This window comes from Adiantum capillus-veneris, chromosome 24 (assembly GCF_014529385.1).
Source record: "Adiantum capillus-veneris isolate H3 chromosome 24, ASM1452938v2, whole genome shotgun sequence".
In the NCBI taxonomy this organism is placed as follows: domain Eukaryota; kingdom Viridiplantae; phylum Streptophyta; class Polypodiopsida; order Polypodiales; family Pteridaceae; genus Adiantum; species Adiantum capillus-veneris.
Genome location: NC_140954.1, coordinates 98,544,468 through 98,567,946, shown reverse-complemented (window position 1 = coordinate 98,567,946; position 23,479 = coordinate 98,544,468). Strand labels below are relative to the sequence as shown.

At 41.7% G+C, this 23,479-nt stretch overlaps 1 pseudogene; it reads right to left on the bottom strand.

Moving 5' to 3' along the window:
• Positions 1 to 21,978: 21,978 nt before the first annotated feature.
• Positions 21,979 to 22,963, bottom strand: LOC147426833 (uncharacterized; annotated as a pseudogene).
• Between the last annotated feature and the right edge of the window lie 516 nt (positions 22,964 to 23,479).

Below are 23,479 nucleotides of genomic sequence, written 5' to 3'. Positions count from 1 at the left end.
GAGATAGTCCGTAGCCACAATGATATATTGGGTATGGGTGCGGTATACAGGGGGTGAAATAGGCGCCACAAAATCAATGCCCCATTTTGCAAATGCCCGTGTCCCCATCATCGGCCTTAGTGGCATCTCATCTCTCTTTATCGACACCTTAGTGCGCTGACATGCATCACAACGCTTTACAAAATCCTCAGCATCCATGTGCAATGTAGGCCACCATATTCCTGCAGTTAAGACAATTTTTGTCGTCTTATCACCTGAAAAATGGCCTCCACTTATTCCTCCATGTGCGTGTTCTAGAATCAGCAGGTATTCTCTTTCACTTGCGCAGATTCTAAGTTGATTGTCCTTTCCTCGCTTGTAGAGTTGATTTCCAATTAAATTAAAGTCGCGAGCCTCTAGCTCTATAGCCCTTTTTTGCACTTTTGTTATGTTTTCAGGAAATGTCCTTGCTGTTAAGAAATCAATGATATATTGACTCCATGCAGACGCAATGTTTACCTTAAACAATGTCGCGTGATCCACCGGTCGTTTGGCACTACATATAGTACCATTGTTAACATAAACATGTGTGTCGGTATACATAATTGGCCAATAAACTCCTAATTATTTCAGCCTTTGGTGTGTTTTCATTGTTGAACAATGAAATGCACAATCGTGGATGTGTGCTTCTTCGAGATAACACTCGAATTCCTCTGGATTTATACATAATTGTAGAATTTGATCCGAGCCTAGATGGTACAGTCGTCCTGCAATCAACCAGAAGTTACTTGTTTGTTGAAATATTTGTTGTTTGGATCTGTCTTCCTTGTTATCAAATCTACCTCCAAAGGAAAGAATGCTAACAATTTCCTGAGACCATTTGCGTATCATTTCAATATTGAAAAGATAAGCATCAGGTATGTCATCGTCTATTCCTTCAAGAGATTTCCCGTTTTACAGCCTTGAAAGATGATCCGCACATAGATGAGTTTTACCCTTTTTTACTACCACTATGAAGCCAAACTCTAGCAATATAAAAAACCAGCGTACAATTCTTCCAGTATTGCATTGTTTATTTACTAGATACAAAAGAGCTTGATAATTTGTGAAGAACACAAATTTATTTGCGAGCAAGTAATGCCGAAATTTCTTTACAGCATAAATCATTCCTAATCCCTCTCTTTCAGTGGTGGTGTAGTTCTTTTATGCACTATTTAGCTGTCGGCTCGCAAAACAAACTGGAAAATCCATTATTTCGTCTCCAGGTTGAGCCAGAATACTCCCAATTGCATATGCAGATGCATCAATGTGAACATGGAATATCTTTTCCCAATGTGGTGCTTTAAGTACAGGTGTTGATACAAGGTTTTCCTTAAGCTTTTGGAATGAAGTTTCACACTCCTCAGTCCAGTCAAAACTGACTAATAAACGATACAGAGGTTGTGCAATGACTGCATACATATATATGAATCTTTGATAATATCCGCAGTGTCCCATGAAGGACTGTACTTGTTTGGCATTAGTAGGCCTGGGCAAGTCTACTATGACTCTTATTTTGTCTAGGTCAGTGGTTATGCCATTTCTTGAGACAATATGTCCTAAGATGCGGCCTTGCCTAACCATAAAAATGCACTTTTCCGGGTTGAGACAGATTCGATATGTTCTGCACTTCTCAAATACCTTTTGTAAATGGTCAATATGTTTTTCTCGTAGAAGAGATTGGACACAGAGATCATCCATATATATTTCTAAGATATTCTCAGGTATTCTTTGAACGCATGAATCATTAACCTTTGGAAGGTAGCTGGGACATTGGTTAAGCCAAAAGGTAGAACTCTATACGCATATATTCTCCACTCTATGGCAAATGTTGTTTTGTGTTGATCCTCTATTGCAATTGCCAAGTGGTTATACCCTGAAAATCCATCTAGAAAAGAATAAGCCCGTTTCCCAGCTACCCTCTCAAGCACATGTTTTGTGATTGGCAAGGGATAATTATCCCTTATTGTGGTTGCGTTTACTTTTTTGAGGTTCACACACACACACACACGCAGATTTTCGTTATTTTTGGGGACAACCACAATGGGTGACACCCAATCTGTATGCTCAATTTCATAGATGAATTCAACATCCATCAGCTTGTCAATCTCCTCTTTGATTCGTTGAGCAAATGTGTCATTATATGTGTAAGGACGTTGTTTGCTAGGTTTGGCATCTGATTTCAACGGAATTGTATGTTGACATTTCGATGGATCAACTCCTTTGAGGTCTTTGTAGGACCATGCAAACACATCTTTATACTTCTTGAGAAGTTGTGTTAGCGGTTCTTCTTCTTCATGCTCCAAATCAATTGCTATATAGACAGGCTGAGGCTTTTCGCCTGGCATAGCGAGGTCTATCCGTTTTGCATTTTTCGGCCCATTGTAAGATTCCTAGTTTATTCTTTCCCTTAGTGGTGGTGTCATTATGATTTTTCTGTTTTGGATGGTGAATTTTCGATAGTGGGATGGTACTTTCATGTTTCCTTTTTCTGAATCCTCCTTACCATCGCTTTCTCCCTTAGTAGTCCATACCTCTCGTAATGACCGTTTTAGTTCTTGGTATTTCTTTTTACGCTCCATTTTGGTCCACTCTGGGTCTTTTGTATTTTCCTGTTTTGATTGTTGATATTTTTTTATTTTGTTTCTGTTTTAATCTTCCGTACTTGTTTTATTTCCTCACGCTTCCTTTCCCTTCGAACTCTTGAGAATCTTCCTGATATTTGGTCTTTTACACAATCCTCTGCCTTGACAAGCATTAGATAGTGAGTTTTATCTTTTATCCTGGGCATCAGGTTCTCTCTAATTTTATTTTCTGCTCTTTTTTTCTATAGCATTCCTGGCGTCTAGGGTATTGATTTGCAAAATCACAAAACTTGATATTCGGTGTTGTCTCCCCACGCTCGCTTGAGCTGTCTGAACACTCGTTATCTGCATCGTTATTTAACTCCAGATGCTCAGATGAGTCATAAAACTCTTCTTGTTATGGTGGGTCTACATTCTCATCTCCTATTGGTATAAGGCTTACCATGTAATAGGATAGCACATCATAGCCATCCTTATCGTAAAATTTTGTCGTTGGGCTATCTGTAATGGTATAGACATCCAATGTTGCTAGTATGTGTTTCCATTCCAGAGGTTCTAAGGCATTTTTGGGAAAAGGTTCCGGAATGTAATCCTTGTCCTCAATAGCTCTTTCTAAGACGCATTCCTCTCTTTTTAAGCTCCCACAATGTGAAGCTCCGCACATCCATAGCTCTTTCTTCTGCCCTAACCATGCTGGGAGTTCGGACCCTGCCAAAGTAGCTGAATCAAACTCTTCCACTGGTGTCTGGTTCACATCTTTGTAACTATGGTCTTTTAGGTATATTTTGGTTGTAGTCTCGCCATGTCTGAGGTATATGTAGTCGTAACCCCAATCCTGGACCATCTTTAATTGTCTCATGAATGGTCTTCCCAAGATGATCTCGTAATTGTTCTTTTTGTCGAAATCAACTATTGTAAATGTATGCTCATACTCGATTCCGCACGAGGTGACAATTACTTTTTTTAAAAGTCCTAGAGGCTTTTCCATGAACCCATCTGCCAGTTGCAATTTCATTCTGGTTGCTCTCAAAGCCGGTTTTCCCCATTTTTTCCAGACTTCCTTGGTGGCAATAGCAACTCCTGCTCCACTGTCAAGAATAGCTTTGGAAACTACTCCTTGGAATTCTACTGGTAGTGTGGTATTTCCATCTTCTCCCTCGCAATATTCTCCGACCTTGGTTAAAGGTACTGGCCTCGTGTTTAGTTGAGGCTTGTCCAATTATCTGATCCCTTCTTGAAGCTTCGAGGTGGGGTCTTTTACTCCAAATTTTTCTAAGCATTTGCCTACGATGGTCCACATGTTTGGCCGTAACCTCAGGAGTTCGGCTAATGTGATTGTGCATGTCATAGGGGTGGACAATAACTCAATCAACCCTTGTGAATCCATCACTCTGTTGGAAGAAAGTCTTTGAGATGGGATTATTCTCACCTCAGACTTAGTTTCATACTCCCCTAGGTAAGAGGGTAGAGTTTTTAGTGAGTCTGGTTGGCTGTGCCCCGAACTAATTGATCCCTGGTCTCCCCCTTGTGAATGCATATCAAAGTTCATTTGTGATCTTGCCTCAAATTCTTCAATGGGAGGTAAGATCTCATTTTTCTCCTTTCTCGTGCTATTTATTTGGTGGCTCACCCTGTTAGCTACGTTGGCGTCATGGATTTGCTTTCGCAGGTCATCTAGACTGTTACAATCCTTACCCATTTCTACCAATGTTTTAGGCTGGAAACCATCAATTGTCTCATCTCTTGTATTTGGCACTATGATAGGTTCTCTCCTAGACTCAGAGGCAGTCATGAGTCTCTCCTTCGTGTCTACTTATTTCTGTAAAGTTGGTTTGATAGGGGTTGGAGCTAGTCCCTCGAGCCAACGTGCAGGTTTACCAAGCGGGTTTCTATCAAGGATTGGGCTGTTTCAATCATCTTTCGACACATTTCCAACCTCTATTTTTCTATGTCTGCATATGGATAAGTCATCCATCTTTGCTCTTGGGTTTGGTTGTTTTTGAGTCTGGCTTTGTATGCTTTTAAAAGTACGTCTAACTGCTCATTTACCTTTTCTGCCAACACTGATCCTCCTGATCCTGTACTTTTGGGTTCTACTATTTTCTTGGGTCCTATGGTTGCCGCAGTGTGTGAGCGTAGACTAGCTAGATCCTCTAACCGCTCTAATCTATCCTTGTGTGTTTTAACTCCTCAGATAGAGCCGTTTGCTCTCGTTCTCTCCTGGCTTTCATACGCGCCTTTCTAGCTTTCCAAGTGCTTCTCTGATTTTTTATTTTTTCACTTGAGGCATCGATATTTGGCTCTTCAATTATGGATTCATTTGTCATTCTTTGCGCTTGGGCTCGTGTCACTGCCTGAATAGGTATTACTGTCTCGTTTTCTGACCCTCCACTGGAAGGCACTGCTTCTAGTATGTTCAAGGTAGTCTTTGCTCCTTTGCTCGGGTTCTTAGGGCAGTCAGGAATCAAATGAGTAATTACACACTCGGTGCAATATGCGTTGACTCTAATGATTTCATTATGAGGACAGTCTCTTAGCCAATGGTCTCCACCACACTTGTAGCAGGGTCCCTTAGGCTATTGAGGTGCTCCTGGAGATCCTCTTTGTTGGTATGCATGTCTCTGTCCGCCCATGCTTCCGTTGGCTATGAACAACAGTGTTCATTCATCCAAGCTATATCTTCCTTCTCCTGCTGCCTGTGCAGATGTTGGTGGTCCTGTACTTCCCATCATGCTCCAAGGTTCTAGTGTTGTGGATTCTTTCGGTGGATAATAGACACGATTTGCAGTATATCCATTGGAATCTTCGTAATATGCATGCATAGGTACCAAAGCCTTCTCTTCTGGTTCGTTTACTGTTGTGTGTATCTTATGCCGATTGGTTGTAATCCTGATAGGGGTGGTTGTTTCCCCAATACTGATTGTGGTCTTTCTACACCTACAGGTCCTGGTAGGTTGCCTGCTTGATACCTAGGCATCGATGGAAGTTGAGGAGATGCTACCTGAGCCTAGGGAGCATAAGGTCGCTCTCTCAAATATCCCTTGTTATAATAACATTCCTCCGTCACATAGTTTGTCCATTTTTGTTCAATAGCACACCAATTTGGCTGTTTAGCCTGAGGCTTGGCATACATATTAATCTTTTTTAGCACTTCCTCTACAAGCTGCTCCTGACTTATAGCTACTTCTCCTTTCGGTGTTGTCTTAGCGGACTTGCTTCCACTTTGTTGTGAGGATGAATCATTATCAAGATCCTTGAATTCACCCTCCTTGTAGACCGCACAATTGTCTACAAGGTAAAGAACCTCCTTAGTTAACTCATTTAACGTCGTGCTCCTCTTCATATGTAAGTCCTTCTGGAGATCTGCGTTCCTTAGTCCCTGAATAAATATAAGCATAAGTCTGGACTGAGTTGGCAGTTCTTCCACAGGGCAAAACTTCACATATCTTTTTAGTCGTAGGGCTGCCTTTCACACAGATTCCCCTTCTTTCTGTTTGAATTTATGGATTTGTGAGACTGTATTATGAGCTATCCCCCTTTGTGAGAATTCCTCAATAAACTCGTCAAACACCTCCTCCATAGACTCAAAGTCTCTACGCTCCACAGAGTCAAACCAAGTAGCAGTATCCTCCTCTAGGGTAAGTCCAAACCCTGCAAATTGGGTAGGGAAGTCTAACACCTCTTCAGCTCTAATTACACGCACAAAGGCTGCTACATGATCCATAGGATCTCTGTTTTCCGTGTATTTCTTGTTTACCCATTTTTGCACCTAAGAATGTCTAATTCTACAATGGTCTACAAATCTCATCATTGGTTCTCCTCGTCCTACTCGATATACCTCCTCTAGCCTTTAGTAGTAGGAGGGTTCCTCTCCCAGAGGTGCCCCTAAGCCATAATTTCTGATGCTTTTTGCAAGAGGTTGTTCATCTCTTTGAACTCGTTTTATTGGTTGTCTTCCACGCTCTATTGACTCTTGAGTTTTTGGCTTACTCTCGTCTTGATACTGTGAATAGAGTGGTGGTCCTTGTAAATCTCTTAGCCCTCATGCGGCTGGATAACCATCTCAGTTTCGGTCTTGTTCTAATGTCGCACTTTGTCGAAGCCATGCTTGCAATGATGGTTGGGTTGCTTGTTGGTTCTGGTAGTTGAATGTCTGTTTGTCGATTAGAATGTGAGGTCGCTTCATACTCTTTTGAAAATGGATTTGTCGACTTGCTAGGGATATAGGTGAACCTTGGCACTTCTTCAGGGGTATATGTTGATGTTTCTAGAACTGTTGCCTTTTCTACCTCCTCTGGGAAAATACGTTTGTATTCTCGTCCATACCTGTCAACAAAAATGATATCCTTCCCCATAGCAATTTCATAAGAGAATAAGTAAAGAACCTTGTTTTTGCTTAATTCATTTGGGTAGGGTTCTTTGCATCGAAAATAAGAGACTACTCCCTTGCTCTCATGCTTGTAAATTCCCACATTCTCATTATAGGTAGAGACCCTGGTTGTTTTTTTATCATACATAAAAAGAGCTCCAGGTCGATCAATTTTTGGAGGCGGTTCTTGAGTTTCTGAACCATTTTTCCTTTTGCCACGTTATCTCCATATCTGTTGTAATCCTCATGGTTACTAACTATCAGATAGTGGTTCCCCTTTTTGTCTTGGAATCTATCTCCATCATCATAGACTCAAATTATCTGCAGTCTTTGAGTAGGTCTTTCTTCTATACAAATACACTTGCGTCCCCTATAGTCAGAATAAACTAGGGCTCCCCTAGAGTTTGTTCCTTCTAAGAAGATTATCGTGAACTTGGCATCGTTCAAAGGGTTTTGGGAGGTACTTCCTCCTAGCATTGGTCCTTCATCGGAGAAACCTCCTGGCTGCTGACTACCCATCATGAAGAAGGACTTATCTGATGAAGTGTCAGTATCACTACCCTCCTCAATGATCGGTGCTAATGGATCTAGCCTTGCCTTAGTTACACTCTCCTTAGTGGACACTAAGCTACCCTGATAACCTGCCACTTTTTTATCTCTAGGAATGTGTCTTCCTGATCTTAAATTCATCAAACTTATCAATGCAATTTATCACAAATCCAACCACTTACTTGGCAAAGAATCAGTTTCCGCACTTCTTGCCTTGCCGTTGAATATACCTATACACAAGCGTTTAATTTTGACAATTGAATCAAAGCATTTAACCGCTAGAGGTGGTCTTAGTAATGATTGGTATAACTGGAGGGTTTACCTCAACCACTACTGTACTTTATACACTTCAGATGTTCTTGATTAGGTCTGCTAATCTGGAACTGTACTTCACTCGAATATTGGTCAGTTTACAGGGAAAGTCTTAATTCAGTCTTTGCTCCGTCAAAAGGTCAAACAAGGTCCAATTTCACTTCTGAAAGAAGTTATGGAACTCTTAAATCAATTGGAACATCACTCTATATGTCCACAGTCAGATTTTCACTTCACTAAGCCCCTATAGACATACTACGCGTAGAATGTCCACCTGCTCTGTTTTGGCTAGATTTTGCACTATAGATTCCCCTTGATGTGCTGAGTCCACATCTGTTTTAACTTTTTGATTTGGACACCTATAAGCTGGTCAATTGATCAAAAATCTGTTCCAGCAGCCTGATGTTGGTCTAACCAGTCAAATCAACTCCAATTTGGACCAAAATTGACTAGGAGGCTTGCCTCAGGCTATACAACACCTTGCTATGCCTATAGTCAGTTTTTGACTTCAATATCATGCAGTAGACATCCTACATGTAGCATGTCTAACTGCTCAAAATTGCTTCAAATGCAAACCACAGACTCCTCTTAAGGTGCTGATCACTTTGGTATGCTCAAAGTTGGATTTGGAGTGCTAAATCACACACAACACATCCTACGTGTAGGATGTCTAAGTGATCTGTTTGACCCCAAACTTGAGCCATAGCTTCCCCTTGATATCAGCAACCCAATGCTATGCGTAGATTTTAGTTTGGATTTCAAAAGACCCCAATTTTAGTTATCCTAGCCCTTTTCAGTCAAAAATGCTAAAGTCTGCTTAAAACCCAATTTTCTCACCCAATTGAGATGAAACCTTTCTCATGCACTCAATAAATCATGTAGATCATGCTCATGCAGCCATCCTATGGTTTTGGTCTTAAATCAATGTCTTGGCACAATTTGGGTAGGATGTCTGGCAATTTCCTTTCTTTTGGCCTTATCCTGTCAAGATATGGTCAAACTTCCACTTTCCATGTGAAAATAGGGTAAAACCTACCTTCTAATCACATTGGTCAACTTAGATTTTCAAAATTCTCACCAGGACACCTTGTAGACCGCGTAGGATGTCTACTGGATTTTTTTTAATTTTTTTTTTTGACAGAAGTGCTCCCTATGCCCTGCAACTCTCTCAGAAATACTCACAGAAACTTTTGAACTTCACTTCAGCTTCTAAACACTCTTTTCCGTCTTTTACAACTCTTTGATGAGCCTAACCAGCAAATATAACATGCATGAAGTGCTCCAAATCATAAATCATGATGTCCTACTTATCCTACTCCTACTCATCATGTGAGATGGTGATTTTGGTGTCTCGATTGCTTCCTGGCCTCTCCGGACTCTCAAGCTGTCCTTTCACTGTCTCTACCACTCCAACTCCTACTCTCTACACCACAACTTAACTAATACCTAAAACTACCTAAGTCTACCTGAGTCGAAGGATCTAGGCTAGACACTCGCTCCCTAGACTCCTCGTAAGACCTAGAGAGTCCTTCACCCTCTGATCCTATCTAAATGTAAAACAAGACTCTGGCACGCCAGAGAATCCCTATCCTCAAGGACTAGTTTCGGTCACCTACCTAGGGTTTTCGTCCCAGGCAGCGGCGCCAATGTTGGCGGATACACCGCGACGGACATCAGCACAGCGAGAACTCACCTAACAAGATTTGTGAGCTAAGGATGAAGCTCGACGCGCAGGCGCATGGAAGCAAGCATAGGGTGTCAACCTACACTCGCCCTACACTCGACCGACTCTCGACTACTTCCTACAGAGGTCTCTACCCAATGTCTAAGCTACAGCCTTCAGGAGTACATAAGAGGAGATTTCCTACAACGCTTTCAAGAGCCAAATACCCATCAAACGTTCTCGAAATGCTACGGAACTTGAAGGAAACCCTATTAACATCAATAGGTCGCTCTCCCTAAGGTCCATGAACCAAAACCCCAACCTTAAAGACCAGGTACAAAATCACGTATGATGTCTGGTCGAAATTTGAAGGTCGTCGTTTCCGAAAACTAAAGTGCCTAATGTGTAGCTCTACTCAATGCAAACGCGTGAATATGTTGAAATGCGAAAACAGACAACGTATGCTCACCGAATCACCAGATATAGCTCGTGGATCGAGCTCGCAAATCCAGATCGTACACACTCAATGTAGGTGTTGCGCATAGCTCTTTTCGGGGGCAACATGATGCACTTCTCCGCACTCGATTCCGACCACCAGTGCGTGCGTAGCATCAAGATAAAACTCTCACTCTCTCTCGTACACAGAGTACGCTCACTCACACAGACAAAACTTACAAAATGACAAAAGGTTTTTTGCATTAAGGTCAAAAGTGGTATAAATACCTTACAATCTCAAACCCTAATGTTCCAATTTAACCATTCACCTAGTCTAAATGTCAAAAATGGGATACAATCTAGAAGCTTCGGCAAGCCCCACTATTTACAAAGGTGAAATGACGATTTTTTTCAATTAAGGATAATTACCAAAAAAAAATCATGTCGGGCAATCATCCTCCGTTGGGTGTGTCCAACCGCTAAAACAGGCTACATCTACCTTGAGTTGTTCAAAATTGCATGGTTGGTTTTCTTCCAAGAAAAGGTCTTACCTTTTGCTTTAAGTTGATATATCATAGGAACATCGATTTTGGCATAATCACGGATATATTTTTGATAAAATCTAGCCATGCCTAAGAAGATCTGAAGCTCCTCAACCATGGTGGGATGTGGTCATCGAAGAATAGTGGCAACCTCGTCGGTGTCCATCTTGATGCCAGAATAAGAGATCACATGATCGAGGTAATGTATCTCTGTTTTAAAGAAATCACACTTGCTTGGCTTAACATACAGGGTGTGAGTTCATAGCTGTTCAAACACTAGTCATAAGTGTTCTATGTGTTTATCTTCAGTCTTACTATAAATGAGAATGTCATCAAGGAAAACCACATCAAATTTTCCAAGATAGGGACGTAAGACACTATCCATGAGTTTCATATATGTAGCTGGAGAATTGGTTAAACCAAAAGGCACAACCAAAAAATTCAAAATGCCCGAACCGTGTTCTAAAGGCAGTCTTAGAGATATCTTTCAAAAGGATACGCACTTGGTAGTATCCTGAACAAAGATCTATCTTTGTATAGTATCTTGCCCCATGGATTTGATCAAACAACTCATCCACTTGAGGCAGACGATACTTGTTCTTGATGGTTATGGCGTTTAATCCACAATAATCTACGCACATGCGCATAGTACCATCTTTCTCTTTTACTAATCGAATTGGCGATGCCCAAGGAGAAGTGCTAGGTGTAATGAAACCACGGGCGAGGTAGCCAGTAAACTGATGCTCAACTTCATTGGCCTCACAAGCACTCACACGATAAGGTGGTTTACTCACCGGTTTAGTGTTTGACACGACATCTATGCCATGCTGCACATCATGTGTAAGGGGTAAACCCGGCGGTAAATCACTTAAAAATATATCACTATACTCCGTGAGTAAGTGAGTCAGATTTTGTCCTGCAAAAGGAGAAAGTAAACTAGAGCTATATTGGGATGGAGAATCCTGTAATTCCTTTAATGTTTGTTTTACAACAGTTGCACATTGCTCAACATAATTAGAATTGAGAGAACTTTGCTCTCTAAAATTGTTAGCACTTTGCTTTTCATTAAAATTTATTGCACTTTGCAATACCATAACTAGAAGCCACAACACTTTGCTCTTGAAAATTCACAAGACTTGGAGACAAGTAGTAACACAAACATACTTCATCTATTTTTTATAGAAAGCTCGACTGTACATATAAGAGGTGCAGATGGTATATTTTCTTACCAAGCAAGAGCACATGTTTACCATTGGTCATAAAGGATAAGGAGTTGTGTTTGTAACTAATGTGAAATGTGTTTCCTAAACCATGCAGCCACTCCCGTCCTAAAACTACATCAGCACGGTCCATGTTCATAACTTGAAAATCAAGGGTCATTGTATAATCGTGTATCATACTTCTTTATCATTTCTAGATATCTGTTCTACCACATATTTGTGGGAGTAGGGAGTGTGTAAGCTTCAATTTATTAACTAGCTTATAGTTCAAGAAGTTATGAGCTGCACCATCATCCACTAAAATACAAACACGTTGTCTGTTAATAGTGCCATGCATTCAAATCAACTCATGGAGGCCATAGGTGAGAGCTACCACATTGAAGCAGGCACACAACACTTGTGCTTTTCGTCCATATGAAGAACCTCTACATCACAATATTTAGGAGATGAATCTAATGTGAGGTGTTGCACCGTGTGCATGGCCTTTTCCTTGCCTTGCAAAAGAGGACAATCCTTCTTGTTATGTTGGTCTGAAAGACATTTGAAACACAAATTGTGTTTCTTTGCACGCTCAAATTTGACAGTGCTGAGAGACCCACGTGGAGTATCTCGTGATTGCTTAGGCTTCTTAGCCTCTTGAGGGGGCGGAGAGGTGGATTGTCTCTTGTTCCTCTTGGAACGTGTGGGAGATCTACCTCACCATTGGCTCTTAGCCAAATTGCTCTTAGCAAAAGTATTCTTAGAGTAGGAAACATTTCCCTTCCTCTCTTGGTCATCATCATACGTTTGGGCATGAGCGATGGCTTCTTCCAAAGTTTTGGGATGTTGGGTCTGACAAAGACTGTCTTCATGTCAAGACCCCTATTGAAACCTCGTATCTTTTGGAATTCATCTAGATCTTCTAGTTTTAATATGATTTCTTGATACTTAGAAAGATATTGAGTGAGAGAGAGGCCAGACATGCGGCATGCATCCCATGCTAACCAATTCTTATCTTCTTCATTGAAGTTCAAATACTATCTGGAGAAAGAAGCTTGAAAAGCAACCCAAGACTGAGGACGAGCATCTATTGGAAATGGCATCCACCACTCATAGGCCTTGCCTTTAAGAGATGAACTTGTTTCCACAGCTATCCTAATATCTAAGATGTGTCTTAGCCTATGAATATCACTCCATTTGTGTAAGAACGTATTGATTGCATCCTTGTTGTTGCAATTACGCTCTTCACTATGAAACTCAAGAATGGTGATATTCTTAAGTAATGCATTGCTACCTTCTGCATCTTTTGAAGCACTTGCCTCATGGACTCCTTGAATTGTGCAAATAAGGGTTCCTTAAACCGTGCGTGCTTGGGTCCCTTGAGCTATCTGTGAATTCATAAATTTCATAAGTAGCTTTGTAAGATTTGTAACATTTGCATATAATGCAGAGAGGTTGCGTTCAAGTACGCTTTGCCGATTTTCGAAAGTCTTGAAAGCAACCATATCTACAAGACCATGATCTCCTAGACCATCACCATCATGCATATTAGTGTCGGCAGCGCTCGTGGTTGCCGGATTTTGATGTGCATGGTCAAACAAAAGGTGTGTGTTTGTGGTATATCCTCGGCAGCCATGGTAAACACACGCTAATGTAGAAAAAGAAAAAAATTGTCAACTTGTACCTTGTAAAGCTTGAAGTCGTTGTGTTTTTCATGCTCGATGACGTTTGTGTTGCATGCGATCCTCACCTTGTGGAATTTGTAGTGTTTCACGTCTTGTTCTTTGTAAGAACATCTTTGTTAATTTTTCACAAAAACTCGTTGTTTTTGTGAAGGCTTTTGTTCACTTGTGAAGCATCCTTCTTGAAGCAAAAGGAATTTTGGAAGAAAACTTGCATTTCACTAAGGAGTGAAAAGGAAGGTGAAACTACTTCCTTGAAGTTTGTAGCTTCTAGCTTTCTTTTTCAACTCAAGTCTGTTAGCTCCCCTTGTCGTATACAACAAGTCCCAATACCTTGGATGATAGGGTGTTGGCTTCTTACCCTCATGGGGTGGGTTCAACCCTCCTTCATGCAAGGGTTTAGAGGGCCTTCCTACACACGCAACCAACAAAGCCTCGATGCCGTAGAGTTGTTGACCGAGTTTCCTTCGTCATCTATCTTAGACATCAGCCTTGGATGGCAATCGTGGGTGATTGTCGTTCCTGCCTTCTCTTTTGTTGCATTGTGGGTTGTCGTCTTCCCTGCATGTTGCCTGCGGTTCCTGGGAGAGGAGATGTGCATCGCATGCACATGCAGCCACTTTTCCCCTTTCCCATAATAGCTTGGATACCACTGAAAAGAGGAGATTAGTGCAATGTGCTAGTCTCCACCCAACCATGCTATCTTATAGCCTCCCCCTAGTATACACACTGTCCGACCGTGCCGTTGACCTTGCCCATAGGACTCGTGTCCTTACACCATGAGCGTCATGAAAGTAGCTAGCGCATTGGTTAAACTAAAAGGCATAACCAAAAAATAAGAATGTCCAAACCTTGTTTGGAAAGTACTTTTAGGTATATCAATAATCTTACTTGATGACACCATGATCAAAAATCTATTTTTGTAAAAATACGGACATATGTGATTTTATCAAACAACTTATCTGCCCTTGGTAATGGATACTTATTCTTATTAGTATCTGTGCTAAGAACACGGTAGTCTATGCACATGTGCATACTACTGCCTTTTTTCTTCACCAACAAAATGGGAGAAGCCCATGGTGAAGAGGTAGGTTGAATAAACCCTTGACTAAGGTAGTCAAAAAGCTGAATTTCCACCTCGATAGCCTTAGAATGACTCAATGTAGAAGGCGGTGTCGAGGATTAAGTAGTTTGGGAGGAAGAACTGGCTAGGCACCGTGCCTCTTGCTGTGTGAGAGATGAGCAAGACACAAATATGCATGCAAGATGCAACAAAAAATTACACAAGACTCAAAACCTATAAATTTATTTTAATTCAGAAATTGTGTACAAGATTCCAGTGTTTTTCACTTGCACCAAGCGCTCACTGCGATGCTTGCCTACAAAATGAAGTCGCGGAGCGGAGCGTGGATCGACTCTCTCTCTCACACACACACACAGTGAGCTTACACAGTACACAGTACGCAGAGAGATGTTAGAAGGGTTATCTCCCAAATCCTTAGTATTCACAAAGAATATGTTAGTATATACAAAGAGTTAGAGGTAAGTGAGTTAGGCGGGCGGCCGGCCATATCCGCATAAGAGGCCACTTGGGCTTTAATCCCAACAACCTCCCACTTAAAGTCCAATGTGGCACTTTAAGTAACTGTAAATCTATGAACATAAATGTACAAAGATTTACATGGCTGCCATCTATCCAATGCCCAATAACTCACGACAATGCACAAAGCCCTCTCCTGGAAGTCCCTTTGTGAGTAGATCAGCAGGATTGTCCTTGGTGTGGATCTTCAGCAGTTGTATCTGCTTGTCTTCAAGTACTTCCCTAATGAAGTGATATTTCACATCAATATGCTTAGTCTTCGAATGGAACACTGGATTCTTTGCCAATTGTATAGCACTTTGACTATCACAATATAACTCTGGCATATCTGCATTGATTCCCAAGTCTGCAACCAATCTACCAAGCCAAATAGCTTCTTTGCATGCCTCATTTGCTGCAACATACTCAGCTTCTGTAGTAGACTGCGTAACACAATCTTGTAATCGAGATCGCCATGATATGGCACCTCCAGCCAATGTAAAGACATAGCCTGATGTAGATCTCCTCTTATCCAAGTCTCCTGCATAATCTGAGTCAGTGTATCCTCTGACACTCAAATCCTGACTACCATAGCATATGCGCATACTCTTTGTATGTTTTAAGTATCTCATGATACCTTTCACTGCCTCCCAATGTTTCTTGCCGGGATTTGACATATATCTGCTAACCACTCCCACTGCAAATGCAATATCCGGACGTGTAGCAATCATTGCATACATCAAACTACTCAAAAGAATGGGGTTGCAGAACGTATGAATAGGACCATACAAGAGAAGGTCAGAAGCATGTTGTCAAATGCTGAGTTGCCTGATGGATTTTGGGCGGAAGCAGTGGCTACAGCAGTCCATTTGATCAACAGGTCTCCTAGTAGGGTTCTGGATAAGAGTGCAGTGGCCGAGATGCTATGGACAGGCAAGGCACCTTCGTATAAGCATCTCAGAGTCTTTGGTTGTGAAGCTTATAGCCATATTCCTAAAGAGTTCAGAAATAAGTTAGAACCAAAGAGCAAGAAGTGTATATTTCTTGGCTACGGAGAATCGGGCGAGATGGGTTACCGGCTTTGGGATCCTGAGTCCAGAAAGCTTATTCGTAGCAATGATGTGCATTTCAATGAAGCCAAGTTTCACACTAAGCCAGAGAAGACAGAGGAGATCAGAAGAGTTGTCTTCAGGGAAGATGGACCTAGTGCTAGCACATCAAGACAGCATGGTCAGGCTCAGGAACAGCCTATAGTGGCTAGAGAGGCAGAATCAGTTGTGGTGAGACGTTCTGAGCGTGTCTCCAAACCACCTGATTGTTATGTGCCATCTCTAAATTATGTCATGCTCACAGATTGCGGAGAACCATCTTGTTACAAGGAAGCATTACAAGTGGTTGACTCGAAAAAATGGCAGTTGGCCATGCAGTCAGAGATGACAGCTCTGCATAAAAACCAGACATGGAAGTTGGTTAAATTACCACAGGGCAAAAAGGCTCTACCTTGTAAATGGGTTTACAGGTATAAGATCACCGCTCATAATAGTCAGCCAAAGTACAAAGCAAGGCTTGTTGCCAAGGGCTTTAAGCAAGAACAAGGCATTGACTTTGATGAAGTCTTCTCTCCAGTGGTCAAGATGACTACATTGAGATGCTTTCTTGCATTGGTTGCTATATTGGATTTGGTGTTGCACCAAATGGATGTCAAGACAGCGTTCTTGCATGGTGATTTAGATGTGGAAATTTACATGCAGCAGCCAGAAGGGTTTGTTGAGAAAGGCATGGAACATTTGGTATGCCAGTTGTTAAAGAGTCTTTATGGCTTAAAACAATCACCGAGGGCATGGTACCATAAGTTCCACCAGTTTATGCTTTCTCAAGGCTACAAACGTAGTGAGTTCGATCACTGTCTATATACAAAGAAGGCTAAGGATGGCAGTTGGCTGATCCTTATTTTGTATGTGGATGACATGTTGATTGCCGGCAAACACTTGGAAGAAATTTCAGCTTTGAAGTCAAAGATGGCAAAATCGTTTGACATGAAAGACATGGGTGAGGCAAGTCATATACTTGGTATGCGCATTGAGAGAGACAGATCAAAGAAGTTGATTTGGTTATCTCAAACAGAGTATATTGACAAGGTTTTGCAACGTTTCAATATGGAGAAGGGAAAGGCATTGAGTGTTCCATTGCCACCATATGTGAAACTTAGCAAACAAGATTGTCCTGTGTCTGAGGAAGAAAAGGCTGAAATGGATAAGATTCCATATGGTGGCAATGGAACACTCAATGCCTTTCCCTTCTCCATATTGAAACGTTGCAAAACCTTGTCAATATACTCTGTTTGAGATAACCAAATCAACTTCTTTGATCTGTCTCTCTCAATGCGCATACCAAGTATATGACTTGCCTCACCCATGTCTTTCATGTCAAACGATTTTGCCATCTTTGACGAACGGTTAGCTCTTGTACACAGTGACCTATGCGGACCAATGCCTAGTTTGTCACTAGGGGGAGCAGCGTACTTTTGTACATTCATCGATGACTATTCTCGCAAAGTATGGGTTTACTTCTTGAAGCACAAGGATGAGGTGCTCAAGGTCTTTAAGACATTCTTGCAGCTGGTGGAGAATCAGAGTGGTCAGAAGCTGAAGTGCTTGAGAACTGACAATGGTGGAGAGTACGTTTCCAAAGCTTTTCAAGACTTTTGTCAAGAAAAAGGGATTAAGCGGGAACTTACTGCACCATATAATCCTTCACAGAATGGGGTTGCAGAACGTATGAATAGGACCATACAAGAGAAGGTCAGAAGCATGTTGTCAAATGCTGAGTTGCCTGATGGATTTTGGGCGGAAGCAGTGGCTACAGCAGTCCATTTGACAACATGCTTCTGACCTTCTCTTGTATGGTCCTATTCATACGTTCTGCAACCCCATTCTGTGAAGGATTATATGGTGCAGTAAGTTCCCGCTTAATCCCTTTTTCAAGACTTTTGTCAAGAAAAAGGGATTAAGCGGGAACTTACTGCACCATATAATCCTTCACAGAATGGGGTTGCAGAACGTATGAATAGGACCATACAAGAGAAGGTCAGAAGCATGTTGTCAAATGGACTGCTGTAGCCACTGCTTCCGCCCAAAATCCATCAGGCAACTCAGCATTTGACAACATGCTTCTGACCTTCTCTTGTATGGTCCTATTCATACGTTCTGCAACCCCATTCTGTGAAGGATTATATGGTGCAGTAAGTTCCCGCTTAATCCCTTTTTCTTGACAAAAGTCTTGAAAAGCTTTGGAAACGTACTCTCCACCATTGTCAGTTCTCAAGCACTTCAGCTTCTGACCACTCTGATTCTCCACCAGCTGCAAGAATGTCTTAAAGACCTTGAGCACCTCATCCTTGTGCTTCAAGAAGTAAACCCATACTTTGCGAGAATAGTCATCGATGAATGTACAAAAGTACGCTGCTCCCCCTAGTGACAAACTAGGCATTGGTCCGCATAGGTCACTGTGTACAAGAGCTAACCGTTCGTCCCTACGATTCCTCTTTGATCTGTGCGGTTCCTGTGTTTGCTTACCATAAACACAATGCTCACAAAACTCGAAATCTTGAAATGAAAAGCCAGGCAAATAACCATAATGAGAAAGTATTTCCATTCCTCTTTTTGACATATGTCCCAACCTACGATGCCACAGTGACACACTTGGCTGCTCAATCACATTAATTACATGGTTTTTAACCTCTGAAACATGTAAAGTGTACAGAGTTCCTGACTTGCTGCCATGTGCTACAGTCATCGAACCTTTGGAGATCTTCCAAACGCTGTTCCCAAAAACTATCACATAACCCGCATCATCCAACTTCCCTGTACTAATCAAGCTCTTTCGGATTGCTGGAACATGTCTGACACTCTTGAGCCATAAAGAAGAGCCATTCTGAAACTTCAACTGCACATCTCCCACTCCAAGTATGTCACAAACCTGCTCATTGCCAAGTCTGACATAGTCTTTAGTAGCCACATATGATGTAAACCACTCTTTGTGCGGAGAAACATGTAAAGATGCCCCTGAGTCGATAATCCAATCACTCATAGCATGTCCATCCTCTGCAGTCAAGAAAACAGAATCAAGATTGCTTGTAAGGAAGATATCACCAGCTGCTATACCAGAATCACTGTCTGAACCAGATCCTGTGACATTCACCTCTTCAATCTTCACTGAACTCTTCTTTTCATCTTGCTCAAAACTCTTTGTTTTGCCTTTTTCTTGTTTCCACTTCGTACAGTCTCGCTTCATGTGGCCCTTCTTGCCACAATGGTAGCATTCTATGTCATCCTTTGACTTCGAATCACGAGACTTACTTCGGTTTTGTGCCTTCTTACCCTTCTTCTCTTTAAACTGTCGTCTCCCTCGAACGACCAAAGCACTATTGCCTTTGCCTTTGTCAATGTTCTTCCTGTTCACTTCCTCTGTGAGCAAGCTGCCTTCTACATTGGCACTTGTAAGACCTTCTGGCGCGACAGAATTACTTAACGCTGTACGAAAAGTATCCCAACTGTCTGGCAAAGTGATTAAGAGAAACATAGCCTTCACTGAATCTGGAAAGACTATCTCCTGTGCTGTTAACTGGCTGAAAATTGAGTGAAATTCATTCAGATGATTTGACATGGCTGTCCCTTCCTTCATCTTCAAATCCACCAATTTCTTGAGCCAGTAAATCTGAGAAGCAGCACTTTGTTTCTCGTACATATCACATAGCTTTTGCCATACGCCATACGCTGTAGTCTCTTCTGCTACGTTGAAGTAAACATTTTCTGCCAGTGTTAGCATGATTGTGGAACAAGCTAACTCGTCAAGCTCTTCCCACTCATCTTGAGCCATAAATTCTGGTCTCTCCCCTTTGAGCTTCAGTGGCTTCACTTGTTTTTTCTGCACCAAAACCTGCCAAATCTGCTTCTTCCAGAATGGAAAGTTTGTGCCATCCAGCTTCTTTATGTTGTAAAGAGTCTCACTGTGAGAAGATGCCATATCTGCCAAACTGTTTACTCCTGAGAAAAATCCGGCAGAGTTTCCCCTGTAAACTGGCCTCTGTACACAGTAAACAAGCTATAATCAACAAGCTGAACACCTCTCCTCAGGAACTGTCAGTATTTTTGAAAATTTTTGACAGAGTCTCCCCTGTAAACTGAGCTCTGGGAACCAAAAGATAGCTCAAGAAACAATCATAAATAGCTGACCAATGACAAATCTAAAAAATCCCTGTAATATGCTGTCCTGTAAGCATACACTGTCTCCTCTCTGGGCGATGACAGAACCTGTATCTGTCTCAAGACTGAACCCTGAACAATGCCTCAACGGCCTGACGCATAAGATGCAATCCAGTGTCTACACAAAGTCATACATCCTAAGGGATAAAAGTCGCCGAAGAGGATGCGTGTAGAGGGGAACTCCAGCAACCTAATCCACCTCACACTGGGTAACCCAGCCCCCAGTGCTTGGCTTCAAAAAACCTCACACACGACCCTCTCAGATGGCTCAGCAAACTGCCCAGAACTAGCATACATCCTATAATAGACCAATCACTGTCCTATGACCGCTGCGGCGGTCTGTCTGCTAGCGTGACTCACAACTAGCAGACCCACAATCACAGTACATCAATCTGCAATACATGCCAGTGGTGTCAAGCCGTCGTATGGCCACACCTCCCCTGGAACCTGGCAAGCACAAGAAGTAACAATGCAGACTGCAATATATATATCTGATGATATATATGTGTACCTGGTCTATAGATGATGCTCTGAAGACGAATAAGTGATGTATGTCGATGTCGATATTGATGTCGACCACCTCCTGCTTGCCAATCTACACAAGATGGATTTCTTTGCGGCTGAAATCTATCTTCTGCTGTAGTGCTCAGAACGAAATTCTGAGGGCATAAACGGCTTCGAAAGGGGGGTAAAACCCCAGGTCGCCTGATGGAAACGCTCCCGGAACGCCGAGTGTGAATTTTCGAACTCCGGATCCAGAATCTGTCGGAAAAGTGCGCGCGCGCGCGATTGCGCAAATCCGCACTGAACCAAGGCTCTGATACCAATTGAAGTCGCGGAGCGGAGCGTGGATCGACTCTCTCTCTCACACACACACACAGTGAGCTTACACAGTACACAGTACGCAGAGAGATGTTAGAAGGGTTATCTCCCAAATCCTTAGTATTCACAAAGAATATGTTAGTATATACAAAGAGTTAGAGGTAAGTGAGTTAGGCGGGCGGCCGGCCATATCCGCATAAGAGGCCACTTGGGCTTTAATCCCAACACAAAACTCTCTCTTTGCCTCTATGTTAGCTCTCTGTGACTAACACTAGAGTAGAAGCCCATAGTAGATCACCGTCTTCTTGTCAAGCACTTGTTATCTTCATGCACTTCATTTGCACCTCCTCTTCTTTGCTTCACACAAATCACACACACTAACTCCTTCATACACCGGGATACATAGAAGACACACACTCTAGAGCTTTGAAGATCTCCACACATGAACTTCTTCTCTTTCACTATCTTATAGTGACACACACTCCGGAGCTTTGAAGATCCACACACATGAACTTATTCTCTTTCACCGTCTTACAGTGAGAGAGAATCCTTGTTTAGTCACAAACCTTCTTGGTTCACGCACTTTGTTCGCACTCATATATATAAGCTTATCTTCTTGCTCTCGAGTTCTTCTTTTCCTGAAAAGCTATCTCCTAATGATGTTGAATTTGGTGATGCTCGTGAGACATCAAAAGATGTAGAACAGCTTTTCCTTTGTCTTCAAAAGCTAGATTGCCCAAAAAAATCTTATTAGAAATTTCCCTTGTAAGCAGTTTTTGTACCTATCTATAAATAGCCTACTGAAAAATCCAAAAGCTCGCCATAACCTCATTAATAATGACCAAACCAAGCTTGGTTGTACCTTCCAAAGTAAGACATTGGCTTCACATTCCCAAAACACCAAAAAGGCTCATTACAATCTTCATCCGTGACTACAAGGGGCATGACATTAACTCCCTCTAAAGCTGCATAGCCTTCGATATATGCCAATCTACATGAACTTCCCCTTGATATCCATTGCAAACACCTCCTTGTGGTAACACTGCTCCTACACCCAATTCTCATACCATTCATATACTACTTGACATAAGATATTCACACCATAGAATCCTCCCGACCTAAACACCATGAAGGTCCTCTGACATAGACCATAACCTGTAAAATATCCTCTAGGATGATACGGCATATAAACAAGTTGCCTAAGCACATAATCATCACCATAAGGTTTAATTTCCCATACTCCACATGTCTTAACCAACAGCAAACGTTCAATGGAAAAGCTTTCTATGCCTATGTCAAACACTACCACTAGTACATAGCATAGATGACCTCTACAAGAAACTAAAACCCGTCCTGAAATACCATGTAATGTCCACTTCCCATCCAAAGCAAGCATAGAAGAGACCCGATTCCCTTTAATAAGAGGCATCTAGAACATCATTTACCACATCATGAGTAGAGGAGTCACCCAAAACCAACCACAACCTATACACCATCCAAGAAAGCTAAATGAACCCAGTATGATCTTCGTTCCTTGCAATACCCATGGCAATTTAGTAGATGCACCCACCCCCTCTAGCTTCATAGTCATCATAGAACACTTGACAATCTTTATACGTGCCATACACAGCTAAACTTGGTTTATCTACTTTACCTTAACAAACTACCTCAACATCTAAACCTAAATCCATAGTAAGCTCATGAAGGCATGCAATCATAAGAACATCATCATGAATGATAGGATATGGTATGCCTTCATCATTTTGTCAAAAAACGTAGAGTTTTAGCTTCATGTAGATCTACTAGATCAAGTTTAGGGACAACCTCTTACTTAAAACCTAGAATGACATGAAACACCTTTGATTCACTAACCACACAGATATCTTTATCCACACAATTATCACCAAATAGTTCTTCAACCTCTACTATGTCACATGCTTCCATGTTGTTTGGAAACTCATTAGCGCATTGCAAAATCTCTTCTAGATAGAAAAGAATCAATGATGATTTCCCCTTCCTTAAGTCGTCAACATATGACTTCATATCTTTTGCAACAACCATAGACTCAACATGAACCTATGTATGCATCTCTTGTGATGTCTTCATGGTCCCCTGTACACCAGCATCATCCTCAATCTTCTCACGTTCTTGCAAATATCTTTGTACCTTTGCTTCATAGAACTGCACATGCATTTGATAGATAGCATTCACTTCCTTCTCTAGATCGTCATCATAGCCCTCTCATTAGTGAAAATAAGAACAATCAGATCCTCTTGCACCTGCTTTGAAAGATCACTTCCCTACTCAAAGTCATCATATGTAGAACGCTATGTATGTATCACTACATAACACGCATCCTTACCCCTACGCATGAATTTGAAATAGATACTATGTCACACCCCCCCTTTAAACCAAGTTCATCATCGTCTTCTTCTATCTACTTGCATAGAACCTATGAAT